The following is a 23,942-nucleotide window of genomic DNA, read 5'->3' on the forward strand; positions in this document are numbered from 1 at the left end:
TCTTATAATTCACATTCATAATTATGTTTCTTTCTTGTTACATACTCATTTGAATATGACAAGGTATCTTACATTTATGTCAATCCAAATAATTACCTTCTGGAGTCAGCTACAATACCATATTCAAAATCTTCATCATTCGGCTCAATGCTGATACTTCAATTTTGAAGACCACTCTGGTGATATAATAACACTCAAAAACATAATGAACTCAAAAAATTTGGGCACTTGGTTGACACTGATGATCAATCCACACTAATCACTCGAGAGTAGGCATGAACTTGGTTAGCACTGATGACTCTATAGACATTGTAGAACTCGGTTGACACTATAGCTTAGTCAACACCACTTTGGCTCTACTTAGTTGATATAGCTATCTCAGTTGACCCTATCCTTATTTTTTGCTTGGTTAAAACTTACTTTCAGCTAGGTTGACACTGCAACAACTTGATTTACACTATGAAGCTCAACAACAATGTAACCAACCAAATGATTAAGTGTTTTAGCACTAATTGACAAATAGTTTGACCATAAGGTCAAAAAACTCCCCCTTTGGAAATTTTGGTCTTCCTCCTACTCAATTCCCAACATGGACTATGCACTTTCAAGGTGTGATCATTCCATGAGTACTTAAATTGAACAGCTCTAGCACATAAGCCTTGGGATCAACACTGCAAGGAGGTTTACCAATGCCCATTATGATATCCATGACCCCTATGTGGACTAAGGTGTAAAACACCACATGGTAAGCTCATATCATAAAAATGTTAGAAGAACATTATGAAGAGGTATTCGATGATACTCTATAAGTGAACCAACTGATTCTCCACTTAGGTCCATGTAAGTTTGGGGTTTAGCAAGGAAAACTAGTATATCACCAATATGGCCTTTTCCACATAGTGCCTTAAAATGAACCAAATCAATATAGATATTAGTTTCTTGAGAAATATAATTAATCATCACAAAATCCCACATTGTGCCTCTTTCTCTCATATCTTGGTTTTAATCAATTCTGCAAATTATGAATTTGTGTTTGGAGGCCCGCCAACTAGCCTTAAAAACTTATTCAATCAAGTAACCAGGCCACAAAAATTAGCATGAGTCTTCAATACTACATGCTCCACCATACTATAAATTCTCAACCCATGAAGAATTCCCAATCAAAAGATTTTAACTGTCGAACATCCATACTTAAATTATCTTGTAGGAAAATAGTGGTAAAAAACATAAACTAGGCTTGCGTTCGGCATTATAAACTAGGTTATTGATCACTTGGGGTTCTAAAAACCAAGGTATAGGTTCTTTTCCATTCAAAGGATAAGAATCCATAATTAGGGCTTATGAAAAATAAGAGGAAAAATTTGGCAAATTTCTAAAAATAGGCATTTCGAAATTTTTAACTAGGAAATGTGTCAGTAATTTTTGGTAAACGGATGGACATAAGAAAGTATGCAAATGGATTCGTCATGACTTGAGAATTGGCATACTTCTAGGATTTCCATGACACAACATAATGGTATAATCCATTTATGCTTACCAATCATGGGATCAAATTTATAATGTGCCAAATAGGGGTATGAATCAATCTAGATATAACAAAATAATGTAAACTAGGTTTTTAATCATGTTGGAAAACTGATCAAACTGATTCATCATGATCTCAAAATTAGAACATATGAAGTATCTGAACCCTAGAACACAATGTAAAAATAATTTCTTTATTTGGGTCTACTAGGTCAAATATATAATTGGTCAAACAGGGCTCCCCAGAATTGTGAACAACTACACATGCACAAAACAATAAATGACCAAATTTGAGGGATTTGAAACCTAGTCAAACAGATACAAAATGGGCTGAAAATAGAAATAAATGTTCTTCAATATGTACAATAAACATCCCAAAATTGGAAAGTCATGACACATTCTTGGGTAAAAGATATTCAAAGACAAACTGGGCTACAATACGCATTTTGACACCTGGGCAGAATTGTGAATTTTGACACTAGCTCAAAATGGGACTTCACCGAATGATTCAAGATAGAAAAATAACATTGTGGATCACATGAATATGTAAAATTAAAGATTTTAAGCCACTAAAACACCATCTAGGCCTCAAACTGACAACTGGCTACATATGCATAAAAAACATCCATAGGGCATTGATTCTTCAAAATTTTCAATATTGGACTAAAAATTGGCCATGCAATTTTCAGTCCCAACATGATGTACATCAAAGAAATTTTTGGCATAATGTATGATGAGAATGCAATATATTTGATGGTTTCCTTGTTGGTAAATTTAACTCAATATCATCTCACTATTGATAATATGATGTCATATAGATGACAATAATATTAATAGTCATGCTTCCTATACATACTACTTAACCATGACCCACTGACAACATTTAGCATTGATATTATGATGACTTCGAGTCCATCACAAAGTTTGATGCATGTTCAATGAAAAAATGTTTAGTTAGACATCCAACATTTTTTTATCTCCTAGTATGATGAAATGGTGTCATAAAATGGGTCCAATGTAGGAGCAGGATCTAGATCCATCAAAATTCAAAATCCACAAGTTGTTGTCAATTAGAAGGGGCTTTTGGAACAGAGTAGTGGATCAAACTATTTAGGAAATAGGTGTTGAGACAATGGTTGTTGCACACATTGCATGATATTGTTATATTGTATTATTTTATTGTATTATGTAATGTTGCACCTAAATGGGCATGCAACATGTAAATATTCCCATGGTATATACTTGATGAGTTTTATTGTACAATTGTGATAATATTTCATGTAATTATTTAATATTGGGGGAAAGAATTAAATTTCTAATATTTAATGTGGGGTCAATGGGTTAGGTAGAATAGTGGTTTTAGCACATGGTTTATGTAGTACCACTTGGTGGTTTTGTGAGACTTGCTACTATATAAGCAGCCACAAGGGAAAGAGTCGAGTGAGACAAGGCTTGACAGCTTAGCGAAGGGAGCATTTTTCAAGGTTGGAAACATGGCATCAGATGTTTGGATTCATGCTTGTTCACATGGATTGCTTGGTTGTGGTTATGGTTTTGAAGGCTTCCATGGTTGTATTGCAATGGTGTTTTTGTTGAATAGTACATGGTGATGGATACTTTTGGAGGCCGACTTTTTTTCCCTCAGTGAGAGTTTCCCAGGGTATATCTTGTGTCATATTTTTTGTGGGTATGTTGTCTATTCTCTTTCATGTGAAGTTCAATTACATATGTATTTCATATCTATTATGGGTTATGTGGAAATGGATATATTGTTTGTTGCAAGTTTCCTTACAAGTGGTATCAAAGTTATGGTTGTGTTGCTGTAACCCTACATTGAATCCATGGGAATGCATGAGAGGATAAAAGAAATGGCAAGATATATGGACTTTGTAGGTTATTTATTGCAAATATGAGAGTTTTGAGTTTGTTGTTATGATGGGATATTGGTAGATTTTGAGCATGTGAAATTTTTGGACAAAAGGATATTTTGGATGTTTTATTCAAATGAGGTTTTTTAGGGGGGAGCTTGTAGAAATGACCTCTTGGGAAAAAATAGACCTCACCATTGGATCTGGGTTGAAATTTTCATAAATTTTGATATATAATATGTCCTAAATTAACCATATTCAGAGGAAATAAAATAGTTTTTTAGTTTTAGCTAATGATGGCTATAAAATTTAATCTCGTAAGAATTTTCGTCACAAAAAAAATCATTGTGAAAATGGTAGAAAGATTGTCTTAGCAAAATGGCCATAACTTTCTCTCAAGATATTGGATTGTAGACTTCTTATAGGCATTGGAAAGATAATTCAAAGTATTACAACTTGGTCCAAGTTAAGTTCTATGATTTTGAGATTTGGTCAAGTTTTAAGAGCCTGAAAGTCAGATGTTGTTTATTTTGAGCACAAATTAGGGCATAACTTGGGCATATGAAGTCAAATTTTAAACTTTAACTAGTCAAAGGAAAGCTCTTGGAGAGCTCCACATATTGGTTTAGATTTGGTGTAGGTTTGACATGGTTTATTTGATGTTATATTAATCTAAATAGTTTATGATATATATTGACTATGGTAGCATTGTGAGTTTATGACTGTATATTTTTGAGATTTGGATTTGATGTCATTGTATACTCAGTTCATAATTAAAATTGGTCTCACAATGATATGGTTATGAGCGTTTGGTTTGGATATGTATGATGACTTGTTGGGTCTACAAGTTGTACAATGTTGTAAGCAGTCTATACTCACAAATTGTATTTATAGTTTGGATATGGGTTGTATTTTCCCATTGATCTTTCATTACTAATGCATATTCATATTATTGGCTTGGATTTGGGTTTTCTATGCCCTAAGTCACATGATTTTCTAATTTTTCTTCATATAGAAAGGATGAGATGTTTTTACCAAGTATAGTCATGGTGGAGGATTGTGGTTGACTATTTTATGCTAATATATTGGACACTTTGAAAGTTAGTTGCTCTGTTCATGAATGTGATCATGGTGCCATGGATTTTTAAATGAAATTATTGGATATATAGGTACATCCTTGATGTTCATTGTTTTTTATTCCTAATTTGGTTATGGTGGTATACCTTCTTGGTTGAGGATCATGGTTATTTAATTTCTTTTGAGGAGCTCATGATGTGCACTTTGAGTTCTTTGATGGTTTGATGCCTTGGTTGATTCTCATGGTTAGAGGATGGTTTTTTTCATCATGATGTTATCGATAGCTTAGATACAAATTTTAGTGGGAGCTTGTCATAATGATGAGATGATAGTGTAGGATTAGTTCCTAGTTTGGTTTGTATCTTCTTGGTTTGGATATCTTAGTTTCACTTTGTATTGACACTTTGGTTGTCTATATAGACCTAGAGGATCTTCATTTAGGAGATGGATTTTATGATAGCATGTGTGAATTGGTACCATGGTTGAGTGGGATTCTTTTGGCATTGATATATTTATTGAGTGTTTGTAGATATTGGAGGTTTTTCTTAGATCTTGTTGTTGCAGAAGCATCTTTGACATTTGCATGGTGCACTTATTATCTGTTGGTCTGATTTTTTACAAATAAAATTTCTTCTAATCTTGGTTTTAAAAAAAAATCAAATTTGAATGTATTGCTTACTTGCTAGGGTTTGGTCCTATGATTTTGCAATTTTTAACAACCCTTAAAAAACCCTATCCAAGCTCTAAGTCTTGTTTCTTTTTGAATTTATTCAAGTATGAAGCTTTTTGAAATTTGAATATTCCTTGACCTGTACAAATTTTTTGTGCCCCAAGTGCCTTCTTCCTTTATTGTTTCACACCGTTTGATCCTTATAAGGTCTATGACAGTCACATCATCACTATAGAAAGATGCAAGTGTTTTAACCATAGAAACATAGTGACTACTACAAAATAGATTGGTAGTGTCATGAATTGGAGGCATGGTAACCAAAAAGTGCATTATTTCAAAAGGTTTCAGTCACATGTTTCATGTCAGAGTTGTTAGAACTAAAAAGGAACTAAGGGTAACGAAGTGCAAAAGGTGTCAACAGAATCCAATTTTTTTGATGAGTCACTATGTCACGATTGGAAATGTAGACACCTAAATTTGATTACACCACTTTAGTAATCTTATTTAGCTATCTCTAAAAGCATCATTAATTAAATTCCTATTTAATTAATCCTTTGCCATCCCCTAGCTGATTAATTTAATTAATCATCTATATTCCTAATTGATAAATCAAATAACTTATCATTTATCAATTAAATCCTATTCTCCTATCTAATTCCAAAATCACAAATTTATTAAAATCACTTAATAAATAAAACCCTCAAATCTAATAGCCCCTAACTTATCCCCAATCCTCCATTTAGCCTTATCCACCCCATCCACCCATACTAACCTAGCTTAGCCACTAACTCACCCACCCTCATGAATGCCATCCACTTGCACATCTCTAACATCCTTAATCTAATCCTAAACCAAGCCTAATCCCCCCCCCCCCCCCCCCAACCTTGTCACATTCCCTAAGTGGGCTTAAGACTTTCCTAAGGCAAATCAAAATCTCCTCCCTCAAAATATCCCAACCATAAAACTTTATCCCAACCACAAAGCCTTCAATGCTCTTACATGCGCTTAAAAGCTCTTACAAGCCATTATGAGGGCCATTTAAGGCCTTTAGCCTCCTTTGTTGACTCATCCTTGCCCTTTCCTCCATCCACTCACCCTGTGATATGTGTCACTCCCTAATTGATTGTAAGGAAGCACAATCCATGTGCTCTCCTCTCCTGCAATCTGAGCCCTCCATAAGCTTTCATCTCTCCTTGCATCTTAACCCTCCATCCCTCAAGCCCTTGGCCTATAAATTAGATCCCCTCTCAAGCCATTTCATCACAATCCTTGAGCTAAAGTTATAATGCTAGTTTGAGAAGCCAAATCCATATCAAAGCCATCATCCACACCAAAAATCTCAAATCCATTGAAACTATTTTGAAACTTGAGTATATATCCCAAATTTACATAATAGATTCATCCATAAATCAAGAGAATAATCTCATTGAGAGAGCCCCTTAATGGCTCACATTCTCATTTGAGTTTGTTTCCTCTTTGTCTCTCTTAAAGGTTATATTAGTGTTGTTAGTTAATTTTTTGTTCTCTTAATAGATTAGTGTTTCTTGCTAACATATTAATATACACATTTTGGCATATCCAGTAGGACCCCGCAAGGGTCATTTTATTCTCCATTTTGTTAGTTTCACATACTTTTTCATGTTTTTACTAACCATGGGAAACTAACATTTTGTGCTTTAAATTTTGTGTCTTTGCCTTTTGGTTTTTTCTTGCAGGGTATTATTGACCGCTGTAGGAATGCACATACAACCCTATAAGTGGTTTTTGTAGACACCTAAATTTGATTACACTATTTTAGTAATCCTATTTAGTTATCTAAAGGCATTATTAATTAAATTTCTATTTAATTAATCCTTTTTCATCCCCTAGTTGATTAATTTAATTAATCATCTATAGTCCTAATTGATAAATCAAATAATCTATTATTTATCAATTAAATCCTATTCTTCTATCAAATTCAAAAAATCCCCATTTATTAAATAAATCTATTTGATAAATGAAATCCTCAAATTCAAAAACCCCTAACCTATCTCTAATCCTCCATTTAGCCTAATCCACCCCATCCACCCATACTAACCAAGATTAGCCACTAACTCACCCACCCTCATTAATGCCATCCACTTGCACATCTCTAACATCCCTAATCTAATCCTAAACCCAAGCCTAATCCACCCCCTAATGTTGTCACATTCCTTAAACAAGTTTAAGACTTTCCTAATCCAAACCAAAGTCTCCCCTCAAAAAACCCAACCACTAAGTCATGAGTGCTCTTACAAAACATAAAGACTCTTACAAGCCCACTCATGACTCTTACACCCATCTTCCACACTCTTCCCTCTTCCACACTCATTCCTCTTACATCCCTCTTACATACTCAACCCCACTCATCATGACTTTAACCAACCCTTAACCCTACCCTCTCACACTCATCCTCCTTGTGACAAGTGTCACCTTCCCATTGGTGCTAAACAAGCACAATCCATGTGCTCCCCTTTGAGTGCATCTTAGCCCTCCTTAAGCCTTCATCCATCCTTGCATCTAAGCCCTCCATCTCTCTACCCCTTAGCCTATAAATTGAATCCCATCCCAAGCCATTTCATCAACAATCTTTGAGCTAAAGTTACCATGCTATTTTGAGAACCAAAGCCATCAACCATACCCTTATAATGCCAAATTGAGAGCTCACAAAGCTACCAATTTTCCATTACCCATCTCCATTGAAGCAGCTTTTGAGCATCTTGAGCATACATCCACAACAAAAGGACACATCTACAGAATCAAGAAAGCATGGAGTGTTTTCTCTTGTGAGGTTTGCACTTCTTATTTTCTTTCTTAGTCTAAGCATATTTGTGAATTTAGTTTTTGGTTTGTGAATGTTTACTTCATTTGTTAATGTTCTTTGCATACTGATTCTGGTTCTACATTTTGGCACGCCCGGTGGGACCCCACTACGGGTCATTTAATCATCTATTTTCATCTATATGTCATTTTTCTAACCATCTAATGTTTGCTATTGTTTGAGTGTGTTGTGAGGGTGTTTTTCTTGTTTTTGCAGGTTAAAGAACGCACTTAGGAAGAAGAAATACCATCTAAAAAAAAAGAAATTCGCTTTTTCAGCTTTTTTTTGGCGCAGTTTTGGCGTCTGCAACCTGTTCTGTCTGCGAAAATCGACTTCTGCAAAAATTCGCGTCTGCGAAAATCGACATCTGCGAAAATCCGCGTCTGCGCAAATTGACATCTGCGAAAATTCGCGTCTGCGAAAATCGACGTCTGCGAAAATCCGTGTCTGCAAAAATCGACATCTCTGTTTTGTCCTCTTCGTATTTTGGCGCTTCTGTAGTTCAGCGTCTTTGTATTTTGGCAGACTGTGTTCTCTGTTTTCTTATGTTCCATTTTTGCTATATTATTTCTGCACTTTGTAGCTGAAAAAAGTTAAAAAAAATTTTCCCATAGTTAAGCTCTCATTTTTGAAGATTTTGGCTAACTAACTAAATTGCTTTTTTTTGTCTCATTGCAGGTTGGAGCACATATGGAACCACTAACCATGTTTCTTGCAGGTTTGCATGTTGCTAAAAAATGAACTTGAATGTTTAACCATTTGTCTTTGAATGCATGTTGCTAAAAAAAAAATGAACTTGAATGGTTAAACACATTTTTCATTGAATGAATGTTGCTCAAAAACACACTCTTGAATGTCATGGATTAAAATCAACTTTCTTTGGAATGCATGCTTAAAACAAAAAAATCCAATCTTGAATGCCAAGGATCAATTAACTATTACAAATCTCTTTTTCACATGCAATCTAGGTAAAGTTGGATTTTTGGACATTTAAGAAACTTTGTTAAGTTAAAATACAAATTTACAAAAATCAATTTGAGTAGTTCCTTGGACTCACCTCTTTTCTAATCACCCATCAAATATTAACCATTGGTTGCAATCTCAGCGCCATTTATGGGGATGGGTCTACTTGAAAAAGGTGTTAAATGTTCCACAATCTAACTCACTCACTTGGTCTTTGAACGTTTGCTTTAACTTTATCAAAATTCTTAAATGGTCAAAACTCTAGATTAAATCGATCACACTTTGAGTTTGGGCACTAAAATTGAACAACAACTGACGTGGAGAGCCTCCGGGCGCGCGCTTGAAATCGAATCCCACACACTTTTGTTTTGGGCTTAAAACAAACTCACACTCAATCTTGAATGCCTTAAAGAAAATTAATCGATACTTGACGTGGAGGGCCTCCGGGCGCGCGAGTTTGCTTTTGTTGACCCTAACTCTTCTTATTGTGTGCATTCTTCGATCGATTTACTTTTGTTGACGCTTCAAGTTGGAATTGAACATTGTCTCTTAAACATGAGTGCTTGCAAAGTCTAGATTAGCACACATAAGAGTCAGTTGGTAAAAGAACAAGCGTGTTTTTTAGCCCAAGGTCATCTGAGTCTTCTCTCCCCTTGTCGTCTTTCGAGGCCATCTTGGGTGCATAAGATTAGGATCCAAAACCTTGTTTCTTTTTTTAGGGGGCGTGCTTGGGGATTTCATCACCCCTTGGACGACCTCAACTCCAGCGTTCCGGCGGAGTATAAGAATCGGGAGGTGAATCGAAAGACACCTCTCTTGGGATCAAAATTTTGTCATTCGGGCTAAGCCTCAAGGAACTTTATACCCTTGAGAAGTGAAAGAGGAGAAGTGGGTTACCGCTCCTCTCGGCTGTGTGAAATCCTTTTGGTATCATCTACGGATTTGGGCCTCATGTACCTTGCATATATCGAGGACTCCCTAGCTAAACCAATTGTCTGCCTTGCAGAAAACCATCTAGGATGTTAATGTGTTTGGAGTGACTGATCGAAACATTTGTAGAACATACACACTCCTTGGCGCAAGTACCACATTCTGAGAACCACAAACTTCTATCTGGGTGTTCCTATCTATTGCTTGTTTTTATTTTACTTGTTGAATGAATGTTGCCAAACTTGGTCAATCCTAGCTTAGGGCACACTTAGCGTAGTCACTGCCTATTTTTGAAGTTGAACAAGTTGAAGCAAAACAACTGAGATTTTTCCCAAAGCCAAGCAGATTCAGGAATTTATGTCGGAACAACCCAAACCCAAACAGAAGTTTCACAAATTCAAACTCAAGCCATCTCTAGCATACCAAGAACTTTCAGCCAAGAGAAAAGCAATAACACCAAGCCCACGAATTTCTAAACTCCACAAAGCAGAGGACAAAGCTACCGACGAAGCACTTCAAGAGGCCTGGTTAGAGCGCACCATCAAATTTAGCCAACGTCCAGGAGTTAATCCTGCTTATGCCTTACCAACTAGGCATGATTTCTATGATTAGACACCCTTGTTTCTCCACATCTTCTTGGATAAGCTTCACTTTAGAGTCATCTTTGTAGAAAAGCCAGCCATCTTAGCTTATCCCCTTAAGCATTATTAGCTCATCCATCTCATTTAGAGTCATACCATCTAGCTAGTAATTGAAAATCTGCACATCTAAACTTTCAAAATTGTTGTCACCTTGCTAAAAGTTTGCCATTCCTAAAATCTTCCAAATCCACCAATCTCACCAAGGTTATCCCTTTGACAGAGCTTTGTCTAGGGTAATCTAGCTTTGTCACTTGTTATCCCTCATCACCTTGAGCTAAAGGTTGGGATTCGCAAGTGGTCAATCTTGTGTTCTTCCTAAAGGATCATCAGTCTATCCTTAAGTTGACACAATCACCACCAAGCTTCCACATAGGAAAGCAGACCTTTTGTACTTTGACAACATATCTTTGAAGTTAGAATCCCCAACCCAATCCTCCTTAGGTTTTTGTCATATAGCTTTGCCTCAACCTAGGAAATCATTTGCATAGAAAAGCCTTCCCCCTTTTGCATCCATCAGCATTATTGCATCTCATCCCTAGGAGCATTTTTTCATGCCACCCGTCACTCGCTTAGCCAAGAAGAAAGAAACAATGGAGCCCTATCATTTAGATCGAACAGCCTCACCCCCCTTGAGCACTCAGCCATCCTTCAGCCCAGAGCCAGCTATGCCATCACCTACTGACATTGAAGCTTTCATGAACCAACCAGGAAATGCAGTATTGGTAAACGCCATTATAGACAAAAACAAAGAGACAATCATGGCTAATTTTCGAAGGGAAAATGTAGGAACCTTTGACTTTGGAAGACCCCCTCCATTATCAGATCCATCTCACCCATTGTTTGGGCAGCTGCCACCACCCATAGGCTCTTATGATCCAAATTATCCTCAATTTATTCCAAAAGAAGAGCCTCCAGCCAATCCATATGACCCAATAGACCCAAACATACCATCATCCACCCAAGTTGAAATCTCCATGCCGCAAGCCAACCCAGCCACCACCACTCCATCCTTGGTTCATACCTCTCCACTCCAAACCCCCTTTACCCAAAACATCTCACCGTTCACCCCCTTCACTATTGCTGCTGCTCCCACACCTAGCCTTCCAAATCCACCCATCTCCCAAATTAGTGCTAGCAGCTTTGGCCAACCTCAGCAATATACAACAGGGATGCCACCCATGGGGCCAAGTAATCAACCTTTCATCGCCCCCAGCTTGTTCACCATAGCCCAAAGCACAATCCCATCATTTCCATTAGGTCTTGGGAGCTCAATACCACCAGCCACAAATCCACAAGCTACTACCTTCACTCCACAAAGCTATCAAATCCCACAAGCTACTGCCAATCTTCTACCAAGCTCCCAAGTGACCCCAGCTCCCGCCACCACTATACCAAGCTTCCAAATCCAGCCACCAAGCTATCAAACCCCATCAATTCCATTCCCAAGCTTTCAATTTCCACCACCTCCACCACCAACTAATCCATTACCTCCACTTACCAACTACTTTTCAATGCCACTTCTAGGAGGTAATCCACCACCCCAGCCAACCACCAATTATTTGCAGATGCCATCCCAAATGGGGGCACAACCCACATACATTGGTCAAACCCCACAAGCCCTCTGATCCTTTCCCCAAGCCTCACAACCACCTTATACCTTACCTCCACAAAGCAATCCATTTATCCCACAGCCAGCTTATGTTCCTCAATCCCAACCTCAAATCCCATATCAACAGCTAGCCTCGCAGCACATGCAGCAATATGCGCCACCTCCCCCTCAACAACCCGTCATCCACCATGCAGCTGCCCAAACAATGTACAATCCCTATCGGCAAATCCCTCATAACCATCCATATTCAGTGGCCCCATCCAGCACATACCTACCTCAAGGCACTCCTACATTGGGGGCACCCCAACCATCACCTATCAATTCAGAGTGGGAGCAAATGAAGACAGCTCTGAAAGCCATCCAAGAAGGGAATGATCCAAAGACATTCAAGTTTGAGAATGTGTGTCCTTACCCATTTCACAGAGCCATTACCATGACACCATTTCCCAAACACTTTGAGGTACCTAAATTTGACAAATTCAGAGGAAAAGGAGACCCTGTCACACATATCAAAGAATTTTACATGCATTGCCAGGACGTGGCATACAATGATGTCTTCCTCTTGCGCCTTTTTCCCAAAAGCTTGGCTGGACCAGCTCTTGAATGGTTTTATAGAATCCCCTATGGCACAATTAAAAACTTTGCTGAATTATCTGAGGCATTTGTAGCCCAATATTCCCATCTTGTTGAAACAGAGCTATCAATAGTTGATCTTGTCCACACCAAGCAAAAAGGTGGAGAAAGCCTTGCCAAATACCTGCAAAGATGGCAAACCCTTACCACCCGCATATCCTGCACCTTGCCAGAACGCCATGTGGTGAAAATGTTTATTGATAATGCACATCCCAGCTTGGCTCACCACATGACCATGAACTATTTGCAGACCTATAAGGATATCAAAGAGAAAGGAATGATCCTTGAGCAAGGACTCATAAAAGATGGTGTGGTAAATATTTACAAAGAGGCCAACCAAAATCAATCACATTCCAATGACAAGTCTAGGTATTGGAACAAAAACAAGCATGTTGCAACAGATGGGGTTACTGACACCAGACATGTGAATATCATTGGTCCTTCTCGAAACCAGTCTAACCCACCATTTCAAACAAACAACCAACAAGCTACCAATTACCAACAACGAAATAACCAAAGCTATCAAAACCACAATACAAAACCCAACTTTCAAGGGTCTAACAATCAAGCTAATGCCATCAATGTAGCTGCAGGGAAAAAGCCCAGATTCCAACCTGCACCTAGAAACTATACACCCCTTGGTGAGCCATTGGATGTTATTTTTGAGAAATTGGCTAAGGAAAACCTTATCAAATTTCCTCCTACCCAGCAAATTGATCCAAGCCAATCCAAAGCTGCATGGTACAAGGACAATGAGTATTGCAAGTTCCATAGGGTAAATGGTCACACCACCCTCAGATGCATGAAATTGAAAGACTATGTGCAAGACCTCATTGATCAGAATGAAATCACTGTTGGTGCCCAAAACTCTCCCAATGCAGGCTTACAAATTTATCAAAATGCTTTTCCTCCACACAACAACCAAAATCTTGGAAAAGCACCTATCCAAAACAACACCAACAACCGCCAGCCAAACCAACAGCATGGGAAGAACAATGACCACACTTCATCCTATATAGACTATGGTAGCCTTATAGGTTGTATATCTGAGAAAGAGCCTTCAGTCAATGTTATCAATATTCGAGGACCAGACAATGAGTGTGCGGTCACCACTCGAAGAGCGCGATTTAACATCGCAGGCCCACCAGTTTCATCAACACCATCAGCTCCATCAAAAAGCCGGTACAATATCTTGGAACACCTTGGGAACATGCCAGCCCAAATATCCATTTTAGAGCTTCTCCGCACTAGTCCTGTGTACAAAGACATCCTTGACAGTGCTCTCATAGAATCCCATGTCCCTTCTGATATCAATGCTACTGATTTTCGTAATCTTGTTGGACACCTTTCATCCTCATGTGCCCTATCTTTCAAACCCACCGACATACCCACGGTTGAGCCAGATCACACCCTCCCACTTCGCATATCCATCATGGTATCCAATTTTTCCGTGAAAAGAGTAATGATAGATAATGGATCAGCCTTGAACATTTGCACCCTAAAATTCATAAAAAAAGCTGGGTGTACTGAGGCAGATATGATCAGTGAGGTTATCACCATCAAAGCTTATGACAACTTGGAAAGGGCCACAGAGGGGAGTATTTTGCTACCAATCAAGGTTGGGACAGTCATTCAAGAGACAGTTTGCCATGTTGTTGATCTAAACCTACCATTTAACATCCTCCTTGGTCGCCCATGGATTCATGCTATGAAGGCCGTTCCATCCACCTACCATCACTGCATCAAATTTCCGAATCAAGGCACTGAGGTAACCATCCATGCCGATCCAGAACCCTTTGCTTACTACAATGCAGTTGAAGCTTCATATACAAACCATTTCCCTGGAATAGACATCGGCACAGCCATCGCCAGCTCATCCCACACTTGTAATAATGCAGAAACCATCCTTGCCTCTACCCTATCTACTGTAAAGATCAACAACAAAGGATGTGGAGAATATAGTCTATTAGATGCATTTGCTGTCGGAGCAATCCCACTTGATCCACATACCCATGGATGGCCAACATATCACAAAGCTAAGGAGATTCCACCTCCTCAATACAAACAGTTTGGCCCAACCACCTTTGTGTCCTCAAAAACCCCTCTTCATGAGGAGCTCACTCCAGATATCAACAATTGGCTACATAAGGATGCACCTCCAAGAAATCAAGCACGCCTTGATCACTTCAGCCAAAAGTATCCCCAACAACATAAGCTCGTCACTGAAAAATGGAACTATCAAGGAGGTGGACTAGGACCAGAAGAAAGGGGCATGCAATGTCCCATCGAAGCACATGATTGGGAAATAAAGTCAAGTCTTGGCTTTGGCATACCCACAACTGGGGGCACCAACGAGAATGGTCACGCTTTTTCGAACATCCACCGCGACCTTGTTGAAATCAAAGACATTCCTGAGGAAGTTGAAAAGAGAGCCTATGACGATATCCCAGACCAAATCTTCCTAGGAGACTCTGTTCTCCGAGAACTATCCATCCATCTCATTGACCTACCACTTGCTCATCCACAACTCATAGATTGGGACCAACCAAGTGTCATACATATTGATGAGTTCGCATCAGAGGAAGCGCTTCTAAGATTCATGGGAGCTGAAACTCCTCATAAGAAGACAAAGCCAGATTCTGCCTACATCTACAAGCTAGATCCCAAGGGGTATTTTGGAGAAAATCCCCAACCTAGTTTTGATACACCCAAAACTAGAACTAAGGTAAATCTGGGACTAGCTAAGGTAGCGAAGAGAACCCCTCAGCAAGAAAATTCAGAGCCACAAGCAGAACATGAGGATTTAGTATTGCCTCCTCAAGATAATCGACCAGAGGTGTCTTCTATTCTAATAGAGGATACTAGAGAAGTCAACATTGGTTCTTCAGAGATCCCTAGAATTGTTCACATTGCTGCATCCCTATCACAAGACCAAGCTGACCTCCTCTTTGAGGTTTTACGAGAGAACATTGGCCGATTTGCATGGTCATATCAGGACATGCCAGGACTTGATCCAAAGCTTGTAGTTCATCATCTTGCAGTCGATCCAAAGATCAAGCCCGTCAGACAAAAGCTTAGGAAAATGTACCCCAAGGTGGCATTACTAGTCAAAGCTGAACTAGAAAGAATGTTAGCTGCTAAGGTCATCCGACCTATCGACTACTCAGAATGGATCTCCAACATGGTCCCTGTCACTAAGCCCTCCGGTGACATCAGAATTTGTACTGATTTTAGAGATCTTAACAAAGCTTGTCCAAAGGATGATTTTCCCTTGCCCAACATAGATATGATTGTAGATCTTACAGCTGGACATGAAATCCTATCCCTTATGGATGGATTTTCTGGGTATAATCAGATCAAGTTGCAGAAGAGGACCAGCATAAGACTGCATTCACTACCCCTTGGGGAACCTTTTGCTACACCATGATGCCTTTTGGCCTAAAAAATACTGGGGCTACCTATCAAAGAGCTATGACAGCCATTTTCCATGATCTTATCCATAGCATTTTGGAGGATTATGTGGACGATATCCTAGTCAAATCTCACACCTTCATGGATCATCTTGCTGACCTGGAGAAAGTCTTTGATAGGTTGGCCCAATATCATCTCATGCTCAATCCCAAGAAGTGTGTCTTTGGGGTCACATCTGGCAAGCTTCTAGGCTTCATAGTTTCTAAACGGGGTATAGAGATCGACCCCAAAAAGGTCAAGGCTATCTTAGACATGCCCCCTCCCCAGACACTGCGACAGCTTCGCTCTCTTTAGGGAAAACTTCAATCTGTCCGGCGCTTCATCTCCCAACTTGCAGATAAGTGTACACCATTTTCACACTTGCTAAAGAAGAATGAGAACTTCAAGTGGGATCTTTTATGTCAGCACAGCTTCGATCAGCTCAAGCAGTATCTCACCAATCCCCCTATCTTGGTTCCACCGATTCCTGGTCGTCCCTTGATCTTGTATATATCAGCAACACCTACTGCTCTAGGGGCACTTCTAGCACAACATGATGATTATAGCAGAGAGAGAGCCATCTACTATATCATTAGAACCCTAGTTGGTTATGAAATCAATTACACTCCTATGGAAAAAGCTTGTTTGGCAGTTGTTTTCTCAACTCAAAAGCTTCGCCACTACATGCTAAGTCATACCATCCAACTAGTCTCCAAGATTGACCCTCTCAAGTATATGTTCTCCAGAACAGCACTTACAGGTCGTTTGGCCAAATGGGTTATGCTACTAAGTGAATTTGACATCCAGTATGTGGATAGAAAGGCAATCAAAGGGGAAGCTATAGCAGATCACCTAGCTGATGCACCTCTAGTAGATGCATATCCTTTGCTCACAGAATTTCCAGATGAGCATATTTGCCTAATTGAAGAACATCCCCCATGGAAGCTTTATTTTGATGGCTCATACACCTCTCATGGATCAGGGGCAGGAATATTATTAGTTACACCTCAAGGAGATTACATTCCAAAAGCCTTCAAGCTACAATTCCCTAGCACCAACAATATAGCAGAATATGAAGCTCTTGTAGCAGGATTAAAGATAGCTGCAGAATGGAATATCACCGAGTTACAAGTCTTTGGTGATTCCCAACTCATCATCAAACAAGTCTTAAATGAATATCAAACCAAAGATGAAAAGCTATTACCCTACAAAGAGCTAGTTGATCAGCTGACCCAGCATTTTACAAAGCTTCAGTTTACACAAGTGCCTCAAATGCAGAACAAGGCAGAAGATGCCATGGCCACTATCGGCTCGCTCTTGGAAATTCCCCAAGAAGCTACACAGTATGAGTTTTTAGTTGAGCAGCTCCTCACACCTACCTATGCGAATGAGGATTCAAACCGTGTTTGTATCTTGGTTGGTCCCCAATCCCCTTGGTACCATGAAATTCACGCTTACCTTAACGATGGTATCATATCCCCTCACCTCACACGTACCCAACGCCAGAACCTCATGCAAAAATCATCCCACTATGTTATCATAGCCAATACCCTATATCGTCGGGGTTATCACGATACTCTCTCTTGATGTTTAGATGAAAATGAGGCCGCGATGGCATTAAAAGAAGTACATTCCGGACTTTGCAGTGCCCACACGAGTGGTATTGTCCTAGCATGACAAATCCTTAGAGCAGGCTACAATTGGCCTACCATTGAAGAAGACTCTTGTGACTTTGTCAGAAAGTGTCTCCCATGTCAGCAGCATGCAAATCTTGTGCGCGCTCCAGCACAGGATCTACAACCTATTGCACCACCTTGGCCTTTCGCTTGTTGGGGCCTTGATCTAGTTGGAACTATCACCCCTCTCTCATCTGATGGACATAAATGGATAATAACAGCTACAAACTATTTCACTAAGTGGGTGGAAGCAGTCCCCCTAGTCTCAGCTACAGGAGTTCAAGTCTCCAAGTTCATCTTGTACCACATTGTTTGCCGCTTCGGCATCCCATCCACCATTTTCACTGACCACGGAGGTAATTTTGAAAATCTCAACATGGAAGAATTATGCACTTCCCTCCGCATCCATCACTGCTTTTCTAGCCCATATTTTCCACAAGGTAATGGCCAGTCAGAGGCAACTAATAAAACCCTCCTCAAAATCCTAAAGAAAGTTGTCAATGATTCCGGCCGTGATTGGCACCTTCAAATAAATCTGGCTCTATGGGCCTATCGAACTTCCTTCCGTACATCCACAGGCACAACTCCATACTCCCTAGTCTATGGTGCCGAAGCAGTATTACCTATAGAAGTTGAACTTCCCTCACTACGCATATCTTTGCGAGGGCAAATCTCAGATGAAGAATACAGAGTAGCTCGACTCACCCAGCTAGATCTCTTAGACGAGAAGAGACAACAAGCCTATGACCATCTCACAGTCTATCAAACTCGTCTCAAAAGGAATTTCAACAAGAAGGTGCTCCCACGACACTTTCAGCCAGGTGACATGGTCCTCAAAGAAAATATGAAAGTCCAAACAGATCGAGAAAAGAAAGGCAAGTTTGAACCTACATGGCTTGGTCCCTATGTGGTTACCACCTCCTTTGGCTCTGGAGCCTATCAATTATCTACACCAGAAGGAGAACTCTTGAATGATCCCACTAACATCATTCATCTCAAGAAGTTCTATGCTTGAAGATCCTTGGTATACCCAGCTTTTGAAAAATACAAGAAAAAAATAGTAAAGAGAAATAAGCGTCCAATGGTGAAAACTTGGCAATTCAAGCGCCTTGGATAGGTACCTTGGTGAAAACCTGGTAATTCAGGCGCCTTGTGTGCTAAAGACTAATCCATTATCTATCACTATCCTATCCCTCATACATCCACCCACCATCCCATAAAACACCCGCTTGTTCCCTTGGTGTTCCAATCAAATATCCAAAATCTGATGGAGCTTGTCAATACCTCTTGTACAGCTTGTAAATCTTGTACCAAAGCTGGTATTATACCTTGTAAATCTTGTACCATACCTTGTATATATTCAAATCTTGTCCAAAGCTTGTACCATATTCCATCTTGTAAATGATCTTGTATCCTAGCTTGTATCCTATCACATGCACACACAGAATCCCATTTTCCTTAAGCTTTTCACAAACCATCTACCTATCCACCTATCAACTATTATAGACACCCCATCCTTCACAAACATTTCCATCTCACAAAAAAAAAAAAAACATGAACAAACTTGTACATTTGTAACATATCTTGGTCTATCAGCTTGTATATCCTCTTTAGCTTAGTATCATTTTATCTATCCAGCGTTCGTGTCAGTTTGTCCTTGATCAACATCTTGCACACATCGCACACATTGGTTAGCTATTCCAATGCATCCTTTAGCTAGGTCTCATGTCACCAAAGTGCTATCCTTCTTAGTTCAGCTTGCCAGATGCATCACTCATCCGAATCCATTAGCTTAGGTGCTCTCTGATAGATTTTTGCAGGATATAGCTTTCCTCATGTCTGATCTTGGTCCGTTAGTACCTCATCCTACCCATCTCATTGGCAAACAGTTCTCTTTTGGATTTTCACTTTCTTTTGATTTGGGATCTTCCCTTTTGGGTCTTGAAATATCTTTTCCAAGCAATCTCCTTGTTCTCTCCTCAAGGTTGCCATGATCTTCCATATCATGGTATGCTGCGAATGGGGCAATTAGAGCGTAAGGTCTTGATCAGGTCTTTTGCTTGTTTTCTTTTTCTGCTTGTGGGTTACCTAGTGTTGTTTCCACGCTGCTTCCTCTGGGATTCATGTGTGATACTGGGGCAATCCTTGTGTGTTTTTTTTGAGTCAGTTCGTCAGTCCTCTAGATGGTTGGTGAAAAGGCCTTGATGTTCTTGGTAACCTTGGCAATTAACCAACAGTCCTATAGCAAATCTAGTGCTCAACTACATGGTGGTACTTCTCTTTGAAGTATCCCCCTGCTCAAAAAGCTTCAATGGATTCCTTTTATAGCACTCCGCTCGTCCATCTCCCCCCCCAATCTTGGAAAGTGTTAAGCTTGCTTTACTATTGTGCCTCTAATTTCCCTTTATCATTCTCCCGTAGTGAGAGTTTGAGCTAATTCAGCCCCTTCTCTTCGCCAGCTCGTCTCAATTTCTTGTACTTTTCAAGAAGTCATCGAGCCTCATTTCTCTCCCCACCGCCTTCTTGAGGGGGCATCATCTAAGTCTAGTCTCTCCTCTTCTTATTCGAGACTGGGGCAACCTTGTTGCTAAAACATCTTCTTCGTGTCGTCTTCATTCAAACTTCTTTGAAATAGTGTTGTCTCAACACTATGTCAAAGAGGGGCAAAATGTAGACACCTAAATTTGATTACACTATTTTAGTAATCCTATTTAGTTATCTAAAGGCATTATTAATTAAATTTCTATTTAATTAATCCTTTGTCATCCCCTAGTTGATTAATTTAATTAATCATCTATAGTCCTAATTGATAAATCAAATAATCTATTATTTATCAATTAAATCCTATTCTTCTATCTAATTCAAAAAATCCCCATTTATTAAATAAATCTATTTGATAAATGAAATCCTCAAATTCAAAAACCCCTAACCTATCTCTAATCCTCCATTTAGCCTAATCCACCCCATCCACCCATACTAACCAAGATTAGCCACTAACTCACCCACCCTCATTAATGCCATCCACTTGCACATCTCTAACATCCCTAATCTAATCCTAAACCCAAGCCTAATCCATCCCCTAATGTTGTCACATTCCTTAAACAAGTTTAAGACTTTCCTAATCCAAACCAAAGTCTCCCCTCAAAAAACCCAATGACTAAGTCATGAGTGCTCTTACAAAACATAAAGACTCTTACAAGCCCACTCATGACTCTTACACCCATCTTCCACACTCTTCCCTCTTCCACACTCATTCCTCTTACATCCCTCTTACATACTCAACCCCACTCATCATGACTTTAACCAACCCTTAACCCTACCCTCTCACACTCATCCTCCTTGTGACAAGTGTCACCTTCCCATTGGTGCTAAACAAGCACAATCCATGTGCTCCCCTTTGAGTGCATCTTAGCCCTCCTTAAGCCTTCATCCATCCTTGCATCTAAGCCCTCCATCTCTCTACCCCTTAGCCTATAAATTGAATCCCATCCCAAGCCATTTCATCAACAATCTTTGAGCTAAAGCTACCATGCTATTTTGAGAACCAAAGCCATCAACCATACCCTTATAATGCCAAATTGAGAGCTCACAAAGCTACCGATTTGCCATTACCCATCTCCATTGAAGCAGCTTTTGAGCATCTTGAGCATACATCCACAACAAAAGGACACATCTACAGAATCAAGAAAGCATGGAGTGTTTTCTCTTGTGAGTTTTGCACTTCTTATTTTCTTTCTTAGTCTAAGCATATTTGTGAATTTAGTTTTTGGTTTGTGAATGTTTACTTCATTTGTTAATGTTCTTTGCATACTGATTCTGGTTCTACAGTTTTGACCCAGTCAACCTTAAGAAAAAATACTTTTTTTGCATCCGCGTGACGCGAGAATGCTGCTACTCTTCGACAAAAATGCGAACCCACGACTGCGAGTTTGCACTTCATCACAAATCAGCCTCTGCCACATATCTTGCACTTGGCTCTACATCCCCACCGACTAATCCTCCAGCGAGATCGTCATTCTCACTTTCGAGAACGTGCCTGAGAATAGTGAGATTGTCATTCCGGCTTGTGGGAATGTGAACTATATTCTTTTCATCTGTAATCATTAATTTTTCTATGAAATTGTCATTCCCACATTGCGAGATCGTTGTAAAAGACACAAACCAATGGGATTGCTCTGTTCAAAATGAGGTCCCTGGTTTTATTTTAAGTTTTCACTAGTTTTTCCTGACATTTCCATGCCTTGGGAGGCTTGCGATAATGCATCCCCACAAAATCAACCTCTAGTGGGATCATCATTCCCACTTGCAGGAACATGCCTGAGAGAAGCAAGATTGTCATTCCCGCGAACAAGAACTCTAGCGAGATCGCCTTGTCTGTCTGACCAAAACTTTACTTCACATTTGTCACATTCTCACTGATAGTTCTCACATTCCTGCAAGTGTGGGAACATGTTCTTAAGCCGTGGGTTCGCTCTGATATCTACTTGGTTCATTTTTTTAATATTTTCTAGTGTATGTTTTTATTCTAACTTGTTTTTGGCAGGTTTATTCATCATAATTTGACTTTTAGTGGTTCCGTAGGATATAGACCATTCTAAGCATTTTTATGCATATCAAAAAGAATAAAAAAATTTTTAAAAAAAAATTCCATAGTTAAGCTTTCATTTTGAAAGATTTTGGGTGACTAATCGAATTGTTTTTTGTTGCATTGCAGGTTGGAGCAATAAAACTAATTATGTTTTTTGCAAGTTTTTCTTAAAATGAACTTGAATTTTTAAACATTTTTCAAATTTGAATGAATTTTTCTCAAACATAATCTTGAATGCCATGGATTAAAATCAACCTTTCTTGGAATGCATGCTTAAAACAAACAAACTCAATCTTGAATGCAAAGGATCAATTAACCATTGCAATATCTCACACTTCAATTTTGGGCATAAAAAGAATCCACATTTTAGAAATTTCTTAAGTTACAAAAACTAATTAAAGACGCTTTGAATGAGTTTGTAGTTGGACTCACCCTCTTTAATCACCCATCAATTTAACCATTGGTTGCAATCTCAGCACCATCTATGGGGATGGCTCTACCTAAGAGGGTGTTAAGTGCTCCACACAAATCAAACTCCACTCACTTAGATTTTTAGTGGTTTTTCTAAGTTAGAAAATCTCTTGAATGAGCATTAGTCTCGCTAACACTTCATTTGGGCATAGAAAAAATTGAACAAATCTTAATGTGGAGGGCCTCCAGGTGCACGCTTGACAATCGAGTTTCACACATCTTTGTTTTAGGCTTAAAAAAAATCATACCAACTCTTGAATGCTTTAAAGGAAATTAATCGATACTTGATGTTGAGGGCCTCTAGGCATGCGGGTTTACTTTCTTGTTGACCCTAACTCTTCTTCTTGTTTTCATTCTTCAATCAATTTTGCTTTGTCGGCGCATTGCAAAGTTGGAATTGAACATTTGCATCTTAAACATGAGTGCTTGCAAAGTCTAGATTAGCACACATAAGAGTCAGTTGGTAAAAGAACAAACATGTTTTTTAGCCCAAGATCATCCAATTCTTCTCTCCCCTTGTCATCTTTTGAGGCCATCTTGGGTGCATAAGATTAGGATCCAAAATCTTGTTTAAGTTTTAGGAGGCCTGCTTGGGGATTTCATCACCCCTTGGGATGACCTCAACTCCAGCATTTTGGCAGACTATAAAGATCGAGAGGTGAATCCAAAGACACCTCTCTTGGGATCAAAATTTTGTCACTCGGGCTAAGCCTCAAGGAACTTTATACCCTTGAGAAGTGAAAAAGGAGAAGTGGGTTACCGCTCCTCTCGGCTGTGTGACATCTTTTTGGTTTCATCTATGGATTTGGGCCTCACGTACCTTGCGTATATTGAGGACTCCCTAGCTAAACCAAATTTCATCCTTGTAAAAAGCTTCCTAGGATGTTGGTGTGTTTGACGTGCTTGCTCCAAAATTTTGTCTGCTTGTTTGTTCATAGCTTTTGAATGAATGTTTGCCAACTTTGGTCAAAAATCCTAGAAAAGAAAAAATCTCCCAGCTTAA

General features: G+C 39.3%; 1 pseudogene; it reads right to left on the bottom strand.

Moving 5' to 3' along the window:
- Positions 1-604: 604 nt before the first annotated feature.
- On the bottom strand, positions 605-22,219 carry LOC149528863 (peptidyl-tRNA hydrolase, mitochondrial-like; annotated as a pseudogene).
- Between the last annotated feature and the right edge of the window lie 1,723 nt (positions 22,220-23,942).

Source organism: Cupressus sempervirens, chromosome 11, assembly GCF_028749045.1.
Source record: "Cupressus sempervirens isolate cs-2001-9-10 chromosome 11, ASM2874904v1, whole genome shotgun sequence".
Taxonomy (NCBI): Eukaryota; Viridiplantae; Streptophyta; class Pinopsida; order Cupressales; family Cupressaceae; genus Cupressus; species Cupressus sempervirens.